This window comes from Papio anubis, chromosome 11 (genome assembly GCF_008728515.1).
Source record: "Papio anubis isolate 15944 chromosome 11, Panubis1.0, whole genome shotgun sequence".
Classification (NCBI taxonomy): domain Eukaryota; kingdom Metazoa; phylum Chordata; class Mammalia; order Primates; family Cercopithecidae; genus Papio; species Papio anubis.
The window spans coordinates 23697860-23720400 of NC_044986.1; positions in this window are offsets into that span (position 1 = coordinate 23697860).

Here is a 22541-nt window from a genome sequence, read left to right on the forward strand (position 1 = left end):
CTGGTTGCTCTATGGATTAAGACAGCATTGGAGTCTATAACCTCACTCTTCTGAATTCTTTATTTTTTGTAGCACTTACTTCCAGAACCAGAGGGCCCATAATAATAATTGAGGATTGCTAACAATTACAATACATTTTCACAAGCCTTGTCATCTTTTACCTTTGTGACAGTTGTTCTATAGGGGTTGTTTCTATTCTCATTTTTTAGAGTAGGAAATTGAGATTACAGAAGGCAAGCATCCCATATTCTATGATCCCTCTTGTAAGCTTAGTTTCAAACACAGCTTTTCTGACTCTAAAACTAATGATTTTTCTATTACATTTAAAAAATTACTTGTTTTAAGTTTCCATATTGTTATGGACTGACTTGTATCTCCCCACAATTTCATATCTTGAAGCCCTAACTCGCCATGTGACTCTATTTGAAGATAGGACCTGTACGGAGGTAATTCAGGTTAAATGCAGTCATGAGGGTGGAGTCCTAATCCAACAGAACTGGTGCCCTTATAGGAGGAATAGGCATCAGAGATCTCTCTCTGTCTCTCCCCTGCAAGCTCAGAGGGAATGCCATGTGAGGGACACAGCAAGAAAGCAGGTGTCTGCAAGCCAGTAGGAGAGGCCTCACGACATACAACCATGATGACACCTTGATCTTGGACTTCTATCCCCCAGAAATGTAAGAAAATAAATGACTGTTATGTCAGCCACACATATTGACACTTGCCAAGGCAGACTACTGCACAAGAGGTTGGGGTGGGTATCAAACTGGTGACAAGGTAAGGGGATCCAAAGCTTCCTTGTTAAAGAAAGATAACCCCAGACAGAGTCTCTAGTGAGCATAGGGTGTGGAGTTTCCTCTCATTCTAGGAAAGAGATGGGTAATTCACTGTTGTGTGCAGTAGCTCTGGGCCTAAAGGAATGAACTGAATCCTGGATTCGTTCAGATGTTTCTGGACCACCAAGGCTCTCTATATTTTGTATCCCCTATAATTCAGCAGAAGGTGGCTCTAAATAAATATGGCACATGATTAAACTGTAGAGACATACAATAAAGCAGCAAAGCTAAGATCTGCTATTTAAAATCATAAGATTAACTGAAACCAACCTTTCCTTGGAAACACAACAGAAAGATATGTTGACTCTTCACGTACATTGCAGAGATAAAACGATGGACTGTCAGATGCACAGGTGTAACCTATGAGCAGCAGCAGGCCAGGCTCTGAGCCTGCTTCTCTCGCTCTTGATCTCCGGTTTCCCTTGGCTCCCCTAGCAGGGGAACTCTTTCAGGATGGACAGTGGCCTCGTCTGACAGCTGCATCATCTTTGATGAGTAATACCCTCCATCATTTTCAAGGAATGGCAGCCAAACAAAGAAAACAAATCTCGAGAAGCCTGGGACAACACACCCCTGGGTAAGTGAAAAGCTTTTCCTGGCCTCAGAGCTGCCTTTGATTGCGTTTGCTGTGTTCACGAATTCCACCTCTGTCAAGAGCCATTGCGGGTGGAACAGCAGCTATAAAATACTTACTCCCGGGGAAGAAACTGAAAAGCATCTTTCTAGGTTACCCATTAACCTCACACCACACAGGCCTGTGGATAAAAGAATGCTTATCGATTTATGGGATTTCTCATGGAGAAGAGAACCCCCCCACAAGGCCACAGGTGGTACTATTAATACAATTCACCCAATTCTCTCTAGTGTTATGTAAAAAGCTAACCAGGCACATTCCTGCGAAATCAAAGGTAGTTAGGTTAAAAATTTTTTTTTTTTTCCAAAAATACACTTTATTTACTAGAACAGTTTTGGACTTCAAGAGACATTGCAAAGATAGTGCAGAGAGTTCCCATATATCTATATCACACCCAGTTTCCTCTGTTAATAACCTCTTACTTTAGTGGGGTTTATTTATGGTAGTTAGTGAACCAATAATGATATGTTATTATTAACTAAGTACTACAACTCTATTCAAATTTCCTCATTTTTTACTTAATATCCTTTTCTGTCCCAGGATCTATTATAAATACCACATTTAATTGTCATGTCTTCTTATGCTTCTCTTGGCTGACCAATTTCTCAGACTTCCCATTTTTTTGATGGCCTTGAATGTTTTGAGGAGGGCTGGTTAGGAATTTTATCTCTCAGTTTGGTTTGTTTGATGTTTTTCTCATAAGTTGTCAAGTTTCTCTATGGTGAAGTTATTCTTTCTTCTTCCTTTCCACACTGTACTCGTTGGATGGGAGTCACTTTGCACACTCTCCCATTAAGGAGTGCGGATCTGTGCTCAAACTTACAAGAATGAAGTGATTTAGTTTTTGTAAACTGAATTCCTTTTATAATCCAGGACTACTTGCTAATTGAGAAAAGCCTGAAGTGAATCCTTTGGAAACCCGAGATTCCTCTTACTCTGTGAATAAAAAAAAGTGCTCAGAAAAGTGTTGAATAACTAGTAAAAGTTCAGATTTTCATTTTGGAGTGGGGGTGCTCCCAGCTTTCCTTCAGAGCAGCTCTGCTCATTCTTATACATATAATTCTTTAAGTGGTGATTATTAGTTTTGTTTTAGGGTCAGCATTTTTTCCCCCCCTGAAATGCAGTTCATTTTGGCCTTTCTATTAATACGTGCAATATTAGATGTGGTGACTGTAATATTCCAGACTATGTCCAGGTGAACCTCATCATTGGAGCTCAGCTCAAGAGGGTTCTTGGCTTTGTGCTGGAAAGAATTCAAGAGCAAACAGATGGAGCAAAGCAAAGCAAATTTATTAGAGCAACAGAGTGTAGGAAAATGGCTGCTACACAGAGTGGTAGCAACAGCCCTCGTGGATTGCTGGCTAGTTATATTTATGGCTATTCCCTTATTATATGTTAAATAAGGGATGGGTTATTTGTGAATTTTCTGGAAAAGAGTGTGTAGTTCCCAGAATTGAGGGTTCCTCCCCTTTTAAAAGCATATAGAGTAGCTTCTTGGAGTTGCCATGGCACTTGTAAACTGTCATGGCACTGGTGGGAGTTTCTTTTTGCATTTTAATGCATTATTAAATTATTTAAATATAATGAGCAATGAGGACAACTGGCGGTCACTTTTGTTGTCTTCTTGGTTTTTGCTGGTTTTGGCCTGTTTCTTTGCTGCATCCTGTTTTGATCAGCTCCTGTTTTGATCAGTAGGCTCTTGTGACCAGAGCTTGGAAAGCGAGTCCCGCTGGTCTCCTACCTCTCCAGGGAAAATGGAGGATAAATGAAGCCAGTTAGTGCCTGATGTGTCACTGCCTTGCAGATGAACAAGGCATCATTGTAATCATGTCATCACAAATATACCACATGCCAGGACACACATTGGAGATGGCAGTGGAGAGTTATGAACAAGCTATGCAAAGTAGGGTCATTTATCCTGTGACAGAGAGTTTATCTTTTATAATATTTGTTTGTAGTAGGAGAAGAGTAAACGTGAGAAAAGAAAAATAAAGTTTTCAGCAGAATGATCATTTCTGAATTATTGTGCTATGCCTAAAATCTAAATAGATTACAGGCTATATTTCAAAATAGAAAAGAACTGTAGTTTCTTTTTTAAAAAAATTATAAAATGTTGTTGGCATATAAAACTGATTTTTACTAAAATGAGTCACATTTTCTGCATTTCACTGTGAGAGGAATGAGGGGCACGTTATAAAAAAATCCCTAGTAGTCAAATAATTGCACAAAGCCTGCTCTGTTACTTTCCTACATTCAACTCTTTCAACTGCTGAGTCTTCCCTTGCCTTTATTTTAAAGAACATGTTAAGATACTATGTTCTACAATTGTCAGTGTAGGCTGAACAAAGCAGGAAATACTGCCTATCCTGCTAAAAGTCATATATAGGTCAGTAAATTATTTGCTACAAAGTTACAGTAATTTCCTTGCTGCACACAGCAACTGCATAGGGAAGAGAGGAGCTGGTGCTTGAGTGTCAGTTGCAGATACATCCTGGTAACCCCCTTCTTTCCCTACCAGGTGCTCCATGTCATCAGCTGCCTTGTGGCAGCAGCCTTCTTGTTTGCTCACTTTGGGCAGTAGGTGGTTGTAAAGCTGGCTCATGTGAAGCTGCTCCTGCATCTGGGATTGATTGTGGGCCTTCCTGCCTCCCTAGCTTGGGTGAAATTCCTCCTTTTACAAGCTTCCATAATACCTTGAACTTCTTCCTATCGTATTACATTTAACAATCGTGAGTATTGTTTTTTTTGTATATATATATACATACACACACACACACACATATATATGTGTGTATATATATGAAAGGGAGTTTATTAAGGACAATTGACTCACATGATCACAACATAAAGTCCCACAATAGGCAAGCTGAGGAGCAAGGAAATCAGTGGTGGATCAGTCCAAGTCCAAGAACCTCGAAAGTAGGGAAACTGACGGTGTAGCCTTCAGTCTGTGGCCAAAGGCCTAAGAGTCTTTGGCAAACCACTGGTGTAAATCCAGCAGTCCAAAAGCTGAAGAACTTGGTAGTCTAATGTTCGAGGGCAGGAAGCATCCAGCATGGGAGAAAGATGAAGGTCGGAAGACTCAGCAAGTCAAGTCCTTCTACGTTCTTCTGCCTGCTTTATTCTAGCCACACTGGCAGCTGATTATACGGTTCCCAACCATATTGAGGGTAGGTCTGCCTCTCAAATCCACTGACTCAAATGTTCATCTCCTTTGGCAGCACCCTCACAGACACACCTGGGAGCAATACTTTGCATCCTTCAGTGCAATCAAGTTGACAATATTAACCATCACAAGTGGACATAGTCGAAACTGAGAATCTGAATTCCCCAGTCCCTCTGAGCCTCCTTTGCTAGAAGATGTGCCCTTCCCTTCTGTCTGAGGAGTCTAGCTTTCCCTTGCTGGAAGAGCTTGTAATAATCTTACCAATTCCTTCTGTTAAATTCATTCTGTTGAAACAGAATATGATGACTATTTTCCCAACTGGACTCTGAATGGTGCACCATCATGAGACATCATTGTATTCTCCTTGAAAATAGTTTCCTTGGCTGAGAAAAACTAATAATAATAATAATAATTAACCATTAGTCTACCTATTGAGTGGGTTTTATTTCTACCTTCCCACCCACCTGATTACACCCATGAATTTTTAGTTCACACTTTGAAAAGAGCTTAGTACATTGGAATTTTCCCTTCAGATTTCTTAAATAAGGAGACCATGTTTAGATATTATAATGACATCTATTCAGAAGTAGTTGGTTGATGTGCTAATGATATCTCACAGTTTATAGTTTCTTGTCCTCTCATATCTTTTCATCCTCTGATTTGTAGCAGTAATAGCAACTACTGGTGAAGCAAACTAGTTAAAACCAAGCTTTGGTGTTTACCTACCCTAAACCCAAAATTTCCCTTGTGTCTCCTACCACTGACATTATAGTCATGCAAACCTCAAAATTAGGTTTTGCTTCTTCATTAACAATGAACTACCAAATTTTATTCAGTTTAAAAAATATTCATTGAGGCCATTCAATAAGCTCCCACTACCTCATAGTTTTAAAAATTCACATATTTTACATATTTATGGAGTAAATGTGATTGTTACATGCATAAAATGTATAATGATTGAGTCAGGGTATTTGGAGTATTCATCACTGTGAGTGTTCATCATATTTATGTGTTGATATCATTTCAAGTTTTCTAGTTACTTTAAATATACATAATATTGTTGCTAAGTATACTCATGCTAGTCTACTATCAAACATTAGAATTTATTTCATCTGACTGTATGTCTGTACTCATAACTAACCTCTCTTCATTCACCCCCTCCTTACCAACCCTTCTGAGTGTCTGGTATGTATCATTCTATTTTCTATGTCTGTGAGATCAAGTTTTTCACCTTCCACATATGAGTGAGAATAAGTGGTGTCTGTCTTTCTGTGCCTAAATCATTTCACTTAACATAATGACCTACTGTTCCATCCATGTTGCTGCAAATGACATAATTTCATTCATTTTGTGGCTGAATAGTGTTCCATTGTGTACATATACCACATTTTCATTATCCATTCATCTGCTGATTGACAGTTAGGTGATTGTATATCTTTGCTATTATGAACAGCATTGTGATAAACATGCAAGGGTAACTCTTCCTTGAAACAATCTCTTTAATTGATTTCCTTTCCTTTGGATAGCTACAGTAGTTTGATTGCTTGATTGAATGGTAGTTCTATTTTTCATTTTTTGGGAAGTCTCCATACTGTTTTTCTTAGTGTTTGTACTAATTTACATTCCCAGAAACAGCATATAAGAATTCCCTTTTACCTGCATCCTTGCCACCGTATGTTATTTTCTTTGGTGTTTTTAACAATAGCCATCCTGAGGTGAGATGATAGATATATCAGTGTGGTTTTGATGTGCATTTCCCTGAGGATTAGTGATGTTGAAAATTTTTCCATATACCCGTTGGCCATTTATATGGTTTTTTTCCCTTGAGAAATGTCTATTCATGTTCTTTGCCCATTTTTAAATGTGTATGTGTATGTGTGTGTGTGTGTATATATATATATATATATATTACTGTTGAGTTCTTTGAGTTTGTTGTATATTCTGGATATTAGTCCCTTGTTGAATGAGTAATTTGAAATTTTTTTTTCATTCACAAGGTTGTCTCTTCACTCTATTGATTATCTCTTTTGCTGTGCAGAAGGTTTTTAGTTTAATGTAGTCCCATTTGTCTATTTTTTGTTTTTGTTACCTGTGCTCTTGAGGTCTTAGCCATCAAATCTTTTCCAAGACCAATATTCTGAAGAGGTTTCCCTATGTTTTGTTCTAGTAGTTTTACAGTTTGGGTCTTACATTTAAGTGTTTAATTTATCTTTTGTCAACTTTCATATATAGTGAAACTCAGGGTTCCAATTTTATTCTTCTGCATATGGTTATTCAGGTTTTCCATTTATTGAAGAGGGTGTATGTTCTGGGTGGCTTTGTCAAAGATCAGTTGGAAGTAAATATGTGGATTACTTCTGGGTTCTCCATTCTGTTTCATTGGTCTATATGTCCATTTTTGTACCAATACCATGCTGTTTTTGTTACTATAGCCTTGTAGGATGTTTTGAAGCCAGGTAGTGTGATGCCCCCAGGTTTTTCTTTGCACTCAGGATTACTTTGGCTATTCAGACTCCTTTTTGGTTTTATAAGAATTTTAGGATTGTTTTTCTATATCTGTGAAAAATGACATTGGTATTTTGATAGGAACTGTATTGAATCTGTAGATTGCTTTGGACCACAGGCTCACTTTAATAATATTAATTCTTCTGATCCATGGGCATGGGATGTCTTTTAGATCTTTCACCTCCTTGATTAAATTTATTCCTAGGTATACATATTTTGTAGCTATTGTAAATGAGATTGCCCTCCTGATTTCTTTTTCAGCTATTTTATTATTGGTATGGAAACACTACTTTTTGTTTTCTTTTGTTTTCGAGATGCAGTCTTTGCTCTTGTTGCCTAGGCTGGGGACCAATGGCACAATCTCGGCTTACCACAACCTTTTCTTCCCGGGTTCAAGCAATTCTCCTGCCTCAGCCTCCCCAGTTGTTGGGATTACAGGATTACAGGCATGTGCCACCATGCCTGGCTAATTTTGTGTTTTTAGAGAGCTGGAGTTTCTCCATGTTAATTAGGCTGGTCTTGAACTCCTGACCTCATGTGATCCACCAGCCTCGGCCTCCCAAAGTGCTGGGATTACAGGCATGAACCACCACACTCGGCCCTGGCCCTGACCTATTTATTTGGGAATACTATTTATTTCCATATGTTGGTTTTTTATCCTGTGACTTTACTGAATTTGTTTATCAGTTCTAAGCGTTTCTTGGTAAAGTCTTTTGTTTTTTCTACGTATAAGATCATGTCTCTTGCAAAGAGGAAAAATTTGACTTCCTGCTTTCCTGTTTGAATTCATTTCATTTCTTTCCCTTGCCTGATTTCTCTGGCCAGAACTTCCAGTACTATGCTGAATAGTAGTGGTGGAAGTGGGCATCCTTGTCTTTTTCCAGTTCTTAGAGGAAAAATTTTCAACTTTTTCCCATTCAGTGGGATGTTAGCTGTGAGTTTGTTGTAAATAGTCTTTATTATTTTGAGATACGGTCCCTCTATGCCTAGCTAATTGAGGGCTTTTATCATGAAGTGATATTGAATTTTGTCAAATGCCTTTTTGTGTCTTTTGATACGATCGTATGGTTTTTGTCTTTCATTTTGTTGATGCAATGTATTATGCTTATTTATTTATGTATGCTGAATCATCTTTGCATCCCTGGGATAAAAACCACTTGAGCACAGTGTATTATCTTTTTGATGCATTGTTGAATTCAGTTTGCTAGTATTTTGTTGAAGAATCTTAGGTCTATGTTCATCAGAGTATGTGTCTGTAATTCTCTTTTTTCATTTTGTTTTTTTCTGGTTTTGGTATCTGGGTAATGATTGCCTTCTACATGAGTTAGGGAGAATTCCATTATCTTCAATTTGTGTGAATATTTTGAGGATTGGTATTAGTTCTTTATATATGTTTGGTAGACTTCAGGAGTAAATCCAACTGGCCTGGGCTTTTTTTCTTGGGAGATCTTTTACTACAGATTCAATCTTGCTACTCAGTTTTGATCTGTTCAAGTTTTCTATTTATTCCTGATGCAATCCTGGTAGGTTGTATGTTTCTAGGAATTTATCTATTTCCTCTGGGTTTTCTTGTTTGTTAATGTATACTTGTTCATAATAATCTCTGATGGTCTTCTATATTTCTGTAGTATCAGTTATCTCCTTTTTCATTTCTGATTTTATTTGGATCTCTTCTCTAATTTTCTTGGTTATCTAGTTAGTAGTTTATCAATTTTGTTTATTTTTTTTAAGAACTTTTTGTTTTGTTGATACCCCCTCCCCTGCCACTTTTTTTTTTTGAGATAGTCTCATTCTGTCAACCAGGCTGCAGTACAGTGGTGTGATCTTGGCTCACTGCAACATCCACCTCTCCAGTTCAAGTGATTCTTGTGCCTCAGCCTCCTGAGTAGCTGGGATTACAGGCATGTGCCAAAATGCCTGGATACTTTTTATATATTTAGCAGAGACAGGGTTTCACCATGTTGGCCAGGCTTGTGTTGAACTCCTGATCTCAAGTGATCTGCCCTCCTCAGCCTCCCAAAGTGCTGGGATTACAGGCGTGAGCCACCATGCCTGGCCTGATCCTGTCTGTTGTTTTTTAGTCTCTATTTCATTTATTGCAGCTCTGATCTTTCTTTCTTCATTCCCTGCCTTCCTCCCCTCTTCCCTTCCTTCCCTCCCCTCTTCCTTCCTTCCCTCATCCGACCCTTCCTTCCTTATTTCCTGCCATTATTTTTTTGAGGCAGGGTCTTGCTCTGTCATCCAGGTTGGAGTGTAATAGTGGCACAATCACAGCTCACTGCAGCCTTGACTTCCTGGACTCAAGCAGTCCTCCTGCCTCAGGCTCCCGAGTAACCTTGTCTACAGGTACGTACCACCATGCCCAGCTAATTAAAAACCAGCCTGGTCAACATGGTGAAATCCCATCTCTATTAAAAATACAAAAATTAGCCAGGCGTGGTGGTGGGTGCCTGTAATCCCAGCTACTTGGGAGGCTGAGGCAGGAGAATCGCTTGAGCCCAGAAGTGGAGGTTGTAGTGAGCAGAGACTGCACCACTGCCCTCCAGCCTGGGTGACAGAGCGAGATTCTATCTTAAAAAAAAAAAAAAATTGTACAGATGTGCTCTGATCTTTAATATCTTTTTCCTTCTGCCAATTTTGGATTTAGTTTGTTCTTACTTTTTTAGTTTCTTGAGGTGAATTATTAGACTGTCTATTTTGAAATCTTTTTTTTTTTTTTTGGTGTAGGTGTTTATTGCTATAACCTTCTTGTGTAGCACTACTTTTGTTGTGTTGCACAGGTTTTGGTATGTTGTAGTTTCATTTTTGTTTGTTCAGGAAATTTTTGGATTTCTATCTTAATTTCTTCATTGGTCTAATGGTTGTGTAGGAGCATGTTGTTTAATTTCTATGTATTTTACAGTTTTGAGAGTTCCTTTGGTATTGATTTATGGTTTTATTCTGCTGTGGTTTATTAAGATGCTTGATATAATTTTGATTTTTAAAAATTTGCTGAGACTCGTTTTGTGACTTAACATGTGGTCAGTTCTGGAGAGTCAGTTCCATGTGCTGATGCAAATAATGTATATTTTGCAATTGTTGGATAGAATGTTCTTCAGATGTTTGTTGAGTGCTTTTGATCTGAAGTTCAGTGTACATCTAATGTGTTTTTCTTTATTTTCTGTCTAAATGATCTGTCTAATGCTGAGAGTGTTGTGTTGGAGTCTATCTCTTTATTTAGATCTACTAATATTTGCTTTATGAATCTGGGTGCTCCAGTGTTGAGTACATATATATTTAGAATTTGTATATCCTCTTTCTGAACTTATTCCTTTCTCTTTGTATAAAACCATCTTTGTCTTTATAATTTTTATTTATTTTTTACTGTTTTTGGCTTAAAGTCTGTTTTATCTAAGTGTAGCTACTCCTGCTCACTTTTGGTTTCTATTTGTGTGGAATATCTTTTTCTATCCCTTTACTTTTGGTTTATATGTGTCTTTACAGATAAAGCATATTTCTTATAGGCAACATACAGTTAGATTGTGTTTTTTTTTTTTTTAATTCATTCAGCCAGTGTATATCTTTTTAAGTGGAGAATTTAACCTGTTTTCATTCAGAATTATTATTGATATATTGATATGTGAGGTTTTGTTTCTCTCATATTGTTAGTTGTTTCCTGGTTGTTTTGCATATTTTTCTTTGTTTCTTTCTTTTTCTTATTGCTTGTCCTGTGGTTTGCTGGTTTTCTGTGGTGCTATCATTTGAGTCTTTTACTCATTTCTGTGTTTGCTTTACTGGTGAATTTTATACTTTCATGTGCTTCTGTGATACTCATTCTTTTACTTTTTAGGTTTAGGACTTCCTTGAGCATTTCTTGCAAGGACAGTCTTGTGGCGATGAATTTCCTCAGCATTTGCATGTATTGGAAAAGCTTTATTTTGCCTCCGTTGATGAAGGATAATTTTACTGGATATAGTATCCCTGGGTGGCAGTTGTTTTGTTTTTTTTTTCCCCAGCACTTTGAATATATCATCCCATTCTCTTCTGGCCTGTAAGGTTTCTTCTGAGAAATCTATTGCTAGTCTAATGGGGGCTTTTTAATAGGTGAATAGGCACCTTTTTCTTGCTGTATTTAGGATTTTCTTTTTGTCATTAACTTTTAATGGTTTGACTCTAATGTGCCATGGAGAAAGCTTTTTTTTTTTTCCCCTCATATTATTTTGAGGATCACTGGGCCTTCTGTATGTGGATGTCTAAATATCTTGCTGGACTTAGGAAGTTTTCATCTACTATTTGGTCAAATAGATTTTTGAACTCTTTCCTTCTCTCTTTGCCTTTGGGGATACTTATAATTCATATACTTTGTTGCTTCATGATGTCCCATATATCATAAAAGCTTTGCTTGTATGGTTTTATTCTTTATTTTTTCTGAATGGGTTATTTCAAAAGGCCTGAGAGTCGTCTGCTTGATCAATCTATTGTTGAAGCTTTTGATTATGTTATGTATTTCCTTCAAGGAGTTCTTCAGTTCCAGAATTTCTCTCTCTCTCTCTCTCTCTGTGTGTGTGTGTGTGTGTGTGTGCACGTGTGTGTGTGTGTGTATTTAATGATATCTAGCTCATTGGTAAATTTCTCATTCATATCCTGAATTGTTTCTCCAGTTTCTTTGTATTGCTTTTTGGAATTCCCTTGCAATTCACTGAGCTCTTTCAGTTCATAATTTTGAATTATTTTTCTGGGATTTTGTGAACATCTTTTTGACTGGGATCTGTTGCTGGAGAATTATTGTTTTTCTCTGGAGGTGTTAAATTTTCTTGCTTTTTCATGTTTCTTGTGTCCTTATGTTAGTATCTGTGCATCTGGTGTAATAGTTGCCACCCCCAATTCTTTGAATTTGCTTTTATAGTGTAAGACTTTTCCTGAAGATGGCGTTAATTGGGTAAGGCCCTTTGGCTTTGATTCTTGGTGCATGTAGTAGTGTAGTCTCTGTATGACTTCTTCGGCTATAAACGGTGTCAGTGATATCTGTGATTTCCTCAGTGGTCTAAGGTGTGGTTATTAGTGGAGCCTATGGTTATGTTTTTTGGAGTACAGGATGCCAAGTGGGACAGTCTTTGGGCACCAATGGTGGCAGTGGTGGACCCAAAGACTGTGGGGTCTTTAGATCACTGATCATACTAGTGCCAGGGTTCCTGTGGATAGAAGAGCTCTCCTGTGGTTCATATTGCCACGGAATAGAACAAACCATCTCTGTTCTTGGGCCCCAGGCCAGTGTACACTGACACCAGTATTAGCAGGACGGGTGGGCTGATTCTTGGGTCTCCAGGTAGCTCACTTGAATGCTGGTAGTGGCAATGCTGGGCCCAGCAAGTTGGCAGGTTCTTGGATTCCTGGGCGGCTGGTGTGATGTGGATGATGGCAGTAGTAGTGACGTACACACTGTTGTTGTTGGTGGCTGGGAGTACACATTGCTATTGGTGGTGGCTGCAATGTGGGGTTGCCACATACAGTCCCAGATATGCAGCTTTCAGGCTGCATATCCCACTCTTGGTGGCAGCAGTGCCATAGTGCTGCACAGAGATGGAGAGGAACCCTGCTTTTTACCTGCAAGCCCAAGCATGGAGGCCATGCTCTCAGTGGGGGCATGGTTACCACTCACAGCCCCAGACAGTCAGTCTTCTGTCTTTTCTGCTCCAGCCCCTGGGAGTAGCAGCAGCAGCTGTGGCTGCAGTAGTGTACAGAGGGGAGGGGAGTCCCACTCTCTATGCATGAGTCTGAGCACAGAGGTCGCTCCACCAGTAGGTTGGGGTCACTGCCCTCAGCCTTAGACAGTAAGCTGCCAGGCTCACCTGCCTGGGTTCCCACTGGCAGCAAGTGCTGTGGCAATGTGTGGAGACAGAAAGGAGATCTTATTCTCGGCTTGCAAGCCCGAGCACAGAGTTTATACCACTGCTGTGGGCAGTGTCACTTCTCACAGCCCCAGAGAGGGAGATCTCAGGCTCTGGAAAATATGCATTTGGCTCCCTTCGTCCCAGGGGCTGCATTTTTGGTATATGGTACTGTGCTTTCCTGGGGGAATAGTATTCCTTATGGGATAGAGTACTGGTGACCCTGCAGCACCTTTGGGTCCAGCCACTGTACTGCTGTCACTCTCTAGGTGAACACTGGGGAGTGTTAGTGGGAAGTCTGGGGATGTGGAGATATAAAGGTTGTGGTTCTCAGGGCAGGGTGCAGTCCTGTGATGGCTGTGCTCTCACAATGGTGCCCTGCCACAGTTGCTTAGGTCTCAGAGGTGTGAGTGACTTAGTGTGAGTTCCCTGTCTGGGGCAATCAATGCCTTTGTGGAGTCTTTGTAGTGCCAGGGTTCATGCGGGCAGAGGAGCTTTCCTGTGGTTCATATTGCCACAGTCTGAAGTGGGGATGTGGACTACTGAAGTTCTCTCACACACTCTTTCCCCATAATAGACAGTTTCAGCTGAGCTCCCTGCTTGCTTCCTTCTCCTTCTGTGCCTTGGGTGTTTCCTATGACTTCTGTGTTGGAGTCTAGTGTTCTTTCCTAGATATTCTATTAGAAGTTTGATTATCTATTCATAATTTTGGTTCTTCTTTCTGAAAAGGGAGCATGTCTGATGTCTCTTGTCAGCTATCTGCTATCCCAACTTCCCTTATAGTTTTTCTAAAAAAAGTTTGCTTATTTATGTCTTTGCATGATACTAGGTGAAAAATCTGCCTCTGAAGCAAGCTATATTTTCTCATTTATGTCTTCCCAGTTCTATTGCTTCATTATTGCAGTCTTCTTCCTGGTCTTCCTGACTCTTCTTTCACTTCTCTCTCCTGATTGTATCTATTGATAGAATTTTAAGCCAATCTCTGTAGATGCCACATGTTTTTGTGTCATTAAAGGATATCAACACAGCTCAAGACTTTGGTAAAGAGAGAAGTAGCACATCATATCTCAGAGGCCATCTGACTTCCTTTGTTAATACTTCTGGATCTGAAGGACACAGCAGTTGAGTAAGCAGAATTGGACAACAAGATTGATCCCATTGTTTTTTAAATCGGAAGATCAGTTCCTCTAGTCTTGACAGTATTATGTTTAGCCAGATGAAATATATTAACCATGTTTTTCATGAAAAAATATACATGTATTGACATAGCAATAATTGGCTCTTGGCTATTTATGATTTTCATAAAGTAATGCTGGGCTCTACTGATGGCATCTCCAAGTATCTCTGCCTGATAAAAGACCCAGAAGCAACAATGCTGGTGTTGATTTTTTGTTAATGAGGAAAAAAATCTGTGACTGGACTGACCTTTACTTAGCCATAGCCCATTTTAGTTTAGCAAAATTCAATCTGCTTGGGATAAAAAGAAAATTGACTTTCTCATTTTCATTGTCCTATCCTGGAGGGAAAAGCAAACTAAAGAATAGTGCTGCCTCATCATCACAAAGGGTTGCTCTGCCTTTCTGCAACTGGGAGGCATTGGAAATTGAAATTTACAACACCATGAGCACTACTGCTCCTTTGAAACAGGTCACCCTGATTGTGTTTGTATTATTGGGTTTTCTGTACATATTTATCACATTCCTGCTCTACCAGTTCCTTATAGAAAACTTGGTGGGGATCTGAGGTCAGAGTTTCATTAAACATGGGTGTCAAGCCCAAGGCATTAATCAGATAAATATTCCACTGAGAATGTATTTTTCAGATTTTCTCTCACCTCCTCCCTCTTCCCTTTCCTCACATCTTTTAAATTAATTGCACTCATATACTACAAAAACCACTCCAGAGCCCAAGGGTGAGGCAGGAGACTGTCGTTCATCCCACTTCCAACTTCTAATACCCAAATACCTCGGCAACATCTTCACCAAGTACTTTTAGCATCTGTTTAAATATCTCCAGAGACAGTGTTCTCACTACCACTTCGAGCATCTTTGTCCATATTTGGCAGGTTTCAGAATACTTCTAGTATGAAACCAAAGCTATCTCTAGTATTTTTCCCCCCACCAATGCAAATTCTACTCCTGGGTACATATAGAACAAATTTAACCTCTCTTCCCATTTGACAGCTCTTCAGATATTTGAAAACACTTCCCGTGTTTCCTAAAGTACTCTCTTTTCTAAGTTTGTACATCCTGCACTGAAGTGCCAGTCCCCAAATTTTTACCCCTCATTTTCTAACCCTTGCTAAATGCATCCCTCTAGCTGGAGTCCCAGCTGCTGTGCCTAGCCTGTTCTTGGAGAGCTGACCTACCTTTGGAATTTTTCATTCCCCTCTCCCAACCACTCTTTTTCTTGGAAAGTTTGGATAAAAGATGCTCTTACTTGTACGATACATCAAATGGAATCTTACATATTCCGTCTAAATGCTTTCAATTTGTTCAAAGATAATGCAGCTGCTCAAAACCCGACCATAACTTTTAATATGAGAAAACAAGATATTTACTTCAGAGAGAAATGGAGGTAAGGGAACTGAGACAATACCTAGCCTAAATTCTTTTCGTCAGATTCATTTTACAGATTAGGAAATTGAGGCAGCAGGAGGTTATTTGAATTATCTGAGTACATGTAAATAGTATCTACCTCCTAGCTTATAGTATAAGGCATCCTTTTAAGTAAGGCTTTCTACTTATATATGTGTGTGTCTCAAGTCAGGGTCTTCCAGACCTGTTTTATTGATCTGCAAAACCTTCTTTAAAAAAAACACAGAGAATATTTTAAAAGTCAAAATATTTTACATAAAGCTATGGATTTATGACTTCTCTTGAAATATTAGAAATTTTGCCATTCTTTGCCTGCATATCTTTCTGCATATATTCTTTGCCTGAATATCAGGAATGAGGTGAACAGTGTAGAAAAGAATGATCTGGGAAGGAGATGATATAATTAAGAAGGAAGTAATGTAATTAGGATGTAGAATACAGGATGGAGGAACAATAGCAACAGTGGGCTAAAAGGTGGAGCCTGCTGCAGAATACAGGGTGGAGGAACGATAGCAACAGTGGGCTAAAAGGTGGAGCCTGCTGCCTTTAGATGGAGCTCACACTCTCCACATCACCTGCCTGGCCTCTATAGACACTTACTTTTGCCATGACAGTCTTGGTATCATGCACTTTTTAAGTACTTACACATCTATGCTTTTACTTGAACCTTTAGGTCAATCCAATGCAGTGGGTGGAGCTGGTATAATCCTACATGTACCCTCTAAATGTATGTAGAAGGGATACCCAAGTTCCCTAACATGCCTTACGCAGGGGAGTGTTGTGCAGTGCTTTCTAGATCTTTAGAGTCAAATCCTCTGGTTTAAATACCAATTTTGTAACTTAAAGTTGTATATCATAAGATAAGAAGTGTAACACTTGATTTTTTTAATCTTTAAAATGAAGATGATGATGTCAGCAGTGTCCATCTCTTAGCATTATTGAGATAATTCAGTGAGAAAATGTAAGAACACTTTTGGCAGCATGCCCAACCGATGTTAGCTATTGGTATTTCTTGCAGACTAGGAAAAAGATTTAGGCCTTTTAACACTGAATGTGAAGCTCCTCCCACTCTCCTAATATATGACATTGCTAAATCCAATGTGGCTTATGAGCCTTCCTTGTCCCCAGCTCTTGAAGCATCATAAACTGGAGGTCTTATAGGGCACCCAAGTCACTGATCTTTTGGGGGTCTCATGGGCTGCTTGATGCACTAGAAGAACCACAGAACTATCTCAATGTCCTACCTGAGCAGATGAGGCAATCACATTTCACGCTTTACTAGATAAATCAATGGCCACGGGATTCCAAGTGATTTCCTTTTTATAGCACACAATGAGTGCCTTGCACAATTGATTGACCACCCAAATGCATGGCTTTACCTCCGTTGAACCAAACGAAACTGCAAGTTTTACCTGGGCCAGAAATGTAGGCCAATCAATCGTCACCAGATGAACAAGCGACCAGGTGTTGAAAACTTCATTTTCTCAACAGGTCTCTTCTTTTTCCAGCTCTGGTCCTTTTATCTGTTTTTTATGGTAGACCTTCGGGGGCTCTGTAGCTGAATGTGGCAGCAGAAAAATTCAGACTAGAGGGGCAGAGAGGCTTCCATTCTTTGAGATGGTACATCCTGACGCCTGAGGAGTCCAGTGGTTATAATTGGAAAGCTTCTTTGAAATCTTTGCTCAAAATTTGGTCCTTGGATCACCTGCCTCAGAATCACTTGGGGGCAATCGTTTACAAAGTCAGATTGCTGAATCTACCAAAAATCTATTGAAACACAAGGGCATTTAAATGAGTACCCTTGATGACACTGAAGTTTGAGGATTACTGATCAAATGAATCCAGAAATCAGTGGTTAGAGAAATACGAGAAATTGAGAGTTGTTGTAGAGTTGAGAAAAGAATTGGGGCTACTCCAGCAATAGTCATTACTATGAACCAGGTATCATGGTTGATACTAAATGATGAGCCCAGTCTTCATGGGAGTATAAAATTTAGACCATAAATAGGTAAAAACATAAGAAACATGAGGCAAAACAAGAAATTACATGACTATTAATATAGGTAATTCTGGTGGTAAGTGCTGTGGAATATCAGGAATGAGGTGACTAGTGTAGAAAAGAATGATCTGGAAAGGGGATGATATAATTGAGGAGGAAGTAATATGATTAGGGTGTAGAACATCGGATGGAGGAAAAAAGACTTTTCTAGGTTGGGAGCAATATAAGTAAATGTGATGAGATGATAACGAATATGATGTTTAGAGGCGATGAAAATGGGATGGATGGATCAGGATAAAGAATTTACATAGGATCCTTTCCTTACTCCTTATACGAAAATTAATTCAAGATGGATTAGAGACTTAAATGTTAGACCTAATACCATAAAAATCCTAGAGGAAAACCTAGGTAGTACCATTCAGGACATAGGCATGGGCAAAGACTTCATGTCTAAAACACCAAAAGCAACGGCAGCAAAAGCTAAAATTGACAAATGGGATCTAATTAAACTAAAGAGCTTCTGCACAGCAAAAGAAACTACCATCAGAGTGAACAGGCAACCTACAGAATGGGAGAAAATTTTTGCAATCTACTCATCTGACAAAGGGCTAATATCCAGAACCTACAAAGAACTCCAACAAATTTACAAGAAAAAAACAAACAACCCCATCAAAAAGTGGGCAAAGGATATGAACAGACATTTCTCAAAAGAGGACATTCATACAGCCAACAGACATATGAAAAAATGCTCATCATCACTGGCCATCAGAGAAATGCAAATCAAAACCACAATGAGATACCATCTCACACCAGTTAGAATGGCGATCATTAAAAAGTCAGGAAACAACAGGTGCTGGAGAGGATGTGGAGAAATAGGAACACTTTTACACTGTTGGTGGGATTGTAAACTAGTTCAACCATTATGGAAAACAGTATGGCGATTCCTCAAGGATCTAGAACTAGATGTACCATATGACCCAGCCATCCCATTACTGGGGATATACCCAAAGGATTATAAATTATGCTGCTATAAAGACACATGCACACGTATGTTTATTGCAGCACTATTCACAATAGCAAAGACTTGGAATCAACCCAAATGTCCATCAGTGACAGATTGGATTAAGAAAATGTGGCACATATACACCATGGAATACTATGCAGCCATAAAAAAGGATGAGTTTGCGTCCTTTGTAGGGACATGGATGCAGCTGGAAACCATCATTCTTAGCAAACTATCACAAGAACAGAAAACCAAACACCGCATGTTCTCACTCATAGGTGGGAACTGAACAACGAGATCACTTGGACTCAGGAAGGGGAACATCACACACCGGGGCCTATCATGGGGAGGGGGGAGGGGGGAGGGATTGCATTGGGAGTTATACCTGATGTAAATGACGAGTTGATGGGTGCAGCAGACTAACATGGCACAAGTATACATATGTAACAAACCTGCATGTTATGCACATGTACCCTACAACTTAAAGTATAATAATAATAAATAAATTTAAAAAAAAAGAATTTACATATTTGTGTTACTGCTTCTAAGAGGAGTCAAGCAATACCTGAGATTCTGGTTCTCAATGCTGCATTGTAGAGTCTTAGAAAAACATTTCTTTATCCATCTTAGAGGGCACCCAAGTCATTCTACAGTGGTTTAGTTTGCTGGGACATTTGACATCCAGAGTATCTTCTCTCAGTCAAAGAGTTCAGCTTGGAAATGTGTGGGACAGCTCTACTTTAGGCAGAATAAGATGATAAACTGAGCTAAGACTAAACACAGCATTTGTGAGAATAACCAAAACTCTGGTGAAAAGGAAGAAATAAAAAAGAAAGGAGTAAGGCAAAGGCCAGAGATCTACCTGCCTCTACTTGTCTTTCTGATGTGGCTTCAAGGGACCACTCTTCTCCTCTGAAAACCCAAGCCACACCTCTGCAGTAATCCATGTGTGTGGCAGGATTGACCTACAAAGTTTCGTTTTTTAAATACTGTTGCTGAATTGGGAACTAGTGGCCTCATTGATTTTAAATAAGTCTAAAACATAGAATTATGTTCTTTTTCCTGGTTGCATTGAATTACTAGATTGCATTATTCTTATGCTAGATTCCAGATAACTTGGAAAACCCTTATACCACTGGCTTATCCCCCTCTATTGTGCACTCTTGGAACATTGGAAGAATGAAAGTTTTGCCCTTCGTCTTTCTATATCTTAACTAGGCCAGTATTGTTCATTTGCACTGTTTGGGGATGGCACTATGTGGTAAGGTAGCATCTTCGGGAGGAATGTGTGGACACACAGATTTAGCCTACAAAAAATTTGCTTGGGATTCTCAGTGGAAGATAGCCATGGTAACTGGAAACATTTATTACACGGAACAGTTTTCTGGTGGCTGTATTGTAGCAAGGCCAAATATTCCACTACTAGTGGAAGGCATAAATGCATCTGTCCCAGGTGTTGCTGTGAGACTCCTGCTTGGTGCGAGACTTCGTGTAACCCAGGAAGTTCATTATATGCTGAGCATAGTGAATCCTTGTTCTTTTTTTAGCTACCCCAAAATTGTTTTCCCTTCTTTCAATAAAAAGCACCTCAATTTCCCGGTGGAAGGCCACAGTTGTCCTACCCTAAGAGAATGTGGTTTGAATGTGGCTGATTCCAACTCCTGCTGCAGAGGTGGGCATATGCCCTTAGGCCTGAGCCAATCAGCATACTAAAGAATTGGGTGGAGGGATAGTCACAGAACCAGTATGAACCAATGAAAACTAGTATCAGGGCTTGACTGGTATAGCTAGGAAAGAGACAGGCAATTTCCTTTCTCTGGTATAAAAGTTCCCGTTCTTTCTTCCTGGAACTCCTGCAGTCACCTGTCACAACAAGATGAGAAAGGAACCAACACAAAGGAGACAGACTGTGGGGACAATGACACTGGCCCCTGGGTCAAGCCACATGGGGAGATAAATATTATCCTTAAACTTTTTTTTTTTTCCCATGAGAAAATAAAGTCTTATTATGATTAAGCCATTCATGGTTGGGTTATGTGCTGAATTTGAAGTCAAAGCATTTGCTTCTTCTGACATTCATCGACTACTTCAGAAATACTGCCTCTTTGTTTTGTATTGAATCTTAGTGGATCAATATAATTATACTTTAGTTCTAAGCCCTTTTAAGCTACCTCAATTCTTTTCTAGCTAATGTGCTATTAATAAGCTCTTAGAGACATGAGGAAAGCTGCCCACTTAAAGAACTTCATAGTTAAATCCCATTGTAAATCAGTGCATCCTCTTATAAATCGTTAGCCATATTTTAAAGTAACAGCTTTGCAGATTCTGTTTTTCATCTGCTGGAGCAGGTACCACTCCTAAGACCATCTCTGAGCTCTGGCTGGTGGTGCTCCTGGTCTCCCAGCCATCAATCACCCTTGGAAGGAAATGTGGAATGCTACTTACTTATTGAAACATTTAACACCTATTTCCTTAATCCTAAGTACTCCTTGCAGAATTATAACATTTGTATCAGATTGATTTTTCATGTCAAATCATGTCAAAGAAGCTTTACGTTTGTGTACCACAAGACCATAGCCGTCAGTCAGATTATAAAATGGGAATAAAATAAATTCTCACGACAATAACATTTTTTATTTCCTCTAGTGAAATGTAGCTATGATGAGTGCTCAATAAATAGTAGATACCTGCAGCCATTTCCCAGACGTTGTTACCTTTTGAAGTTTGTATTATGGAAACCAAAGAGGAGGAAAAAACTTAACAAGAAAGAATCGACAAGTCATGTGTTATGCATCAGAGGGAATCAGACACAATAGAATTGTAAACTGTCCTTGGAATTTGGCAAACTGGAGGTTATAGGTGGCTGCTCTGAGAGCAATTTCAGTGATGTGGCCAAGGCTTGATTGCAAATTGGTGAGAATGTGGAGAATGTCAATGTGAGTGACCCAAGAGGTTTCGGTGATAGGAGGAGAGAGGCAGGGAGTTCTCTAGAGAAGATTGCAGAATATCTGGAGAGGAATTCCTTTGTTTTGATTCCTCAATGTAAGTAGTTTCGACTTGTTTATAGGGTAGGAATCAGGAAAGGTATTTTGAAAATATGAGGATTGTGTGGATGAAAAAGGAAAACTGAAGGGACATTTGGAAGGCCAGGATAATAACCATAGAAGCATAACCATAGGAAGGCACTGGGGTAGGATGGAGCGAGGTAGATAAAACTATCAGAAGTGTGTATTAAGTAGGCTCAAGAGACAGTAGAAGGCAAGGAGACTTGCAGGTCATGAAAACACAGAACTGGAGGATGACTGAGACATGAGCAGCCATCAAGAGGCATCGTGGGTGGGACATTGAATGCACAAGCAACGAAAGAAAGATACACATAAATAAAAGAAAAATAGATGAAAATAGTTAAATTTTGATTGGACCAAATCAAAATTAATGACATTTACATATCAAAGGATTTTATTTAAAAAGTGAATAAAAAACCTACAGAATGAGAGAAAATATTTGCAGGTCATGTATCCGGCAAGGGTCTAGTATCTCAAATACATAAAGAACACTTACAAATCAATAACAAAAAGATGAGCCTTATTAAAAAATAGGTCAAGGGCTTGAACAAATATTTCTCCAAAGAAGATATCCAAATGGCCACCAAGCACATGAAAAAAGACTCAACATCATTAGTCATTAAGGACATGCAAATAAAAACCATGAGATACCACTTTATACTCACTAGGATGGTCGTAATAATGATAATTTAAAAAGTGGAAAATAACAAGTGTTGGTGAGAATGTGGAGAAAGTGGAATCCTCAAACATTTGTGGTGGGACTATAAAATGGTACAGCCACTGGAAAAAAGTTTGTTATTTACACAACAAATTAAGCATAGAATTAGCATATGATCCAGAAATTCCGTAACTAGATATACTGTCAAAAG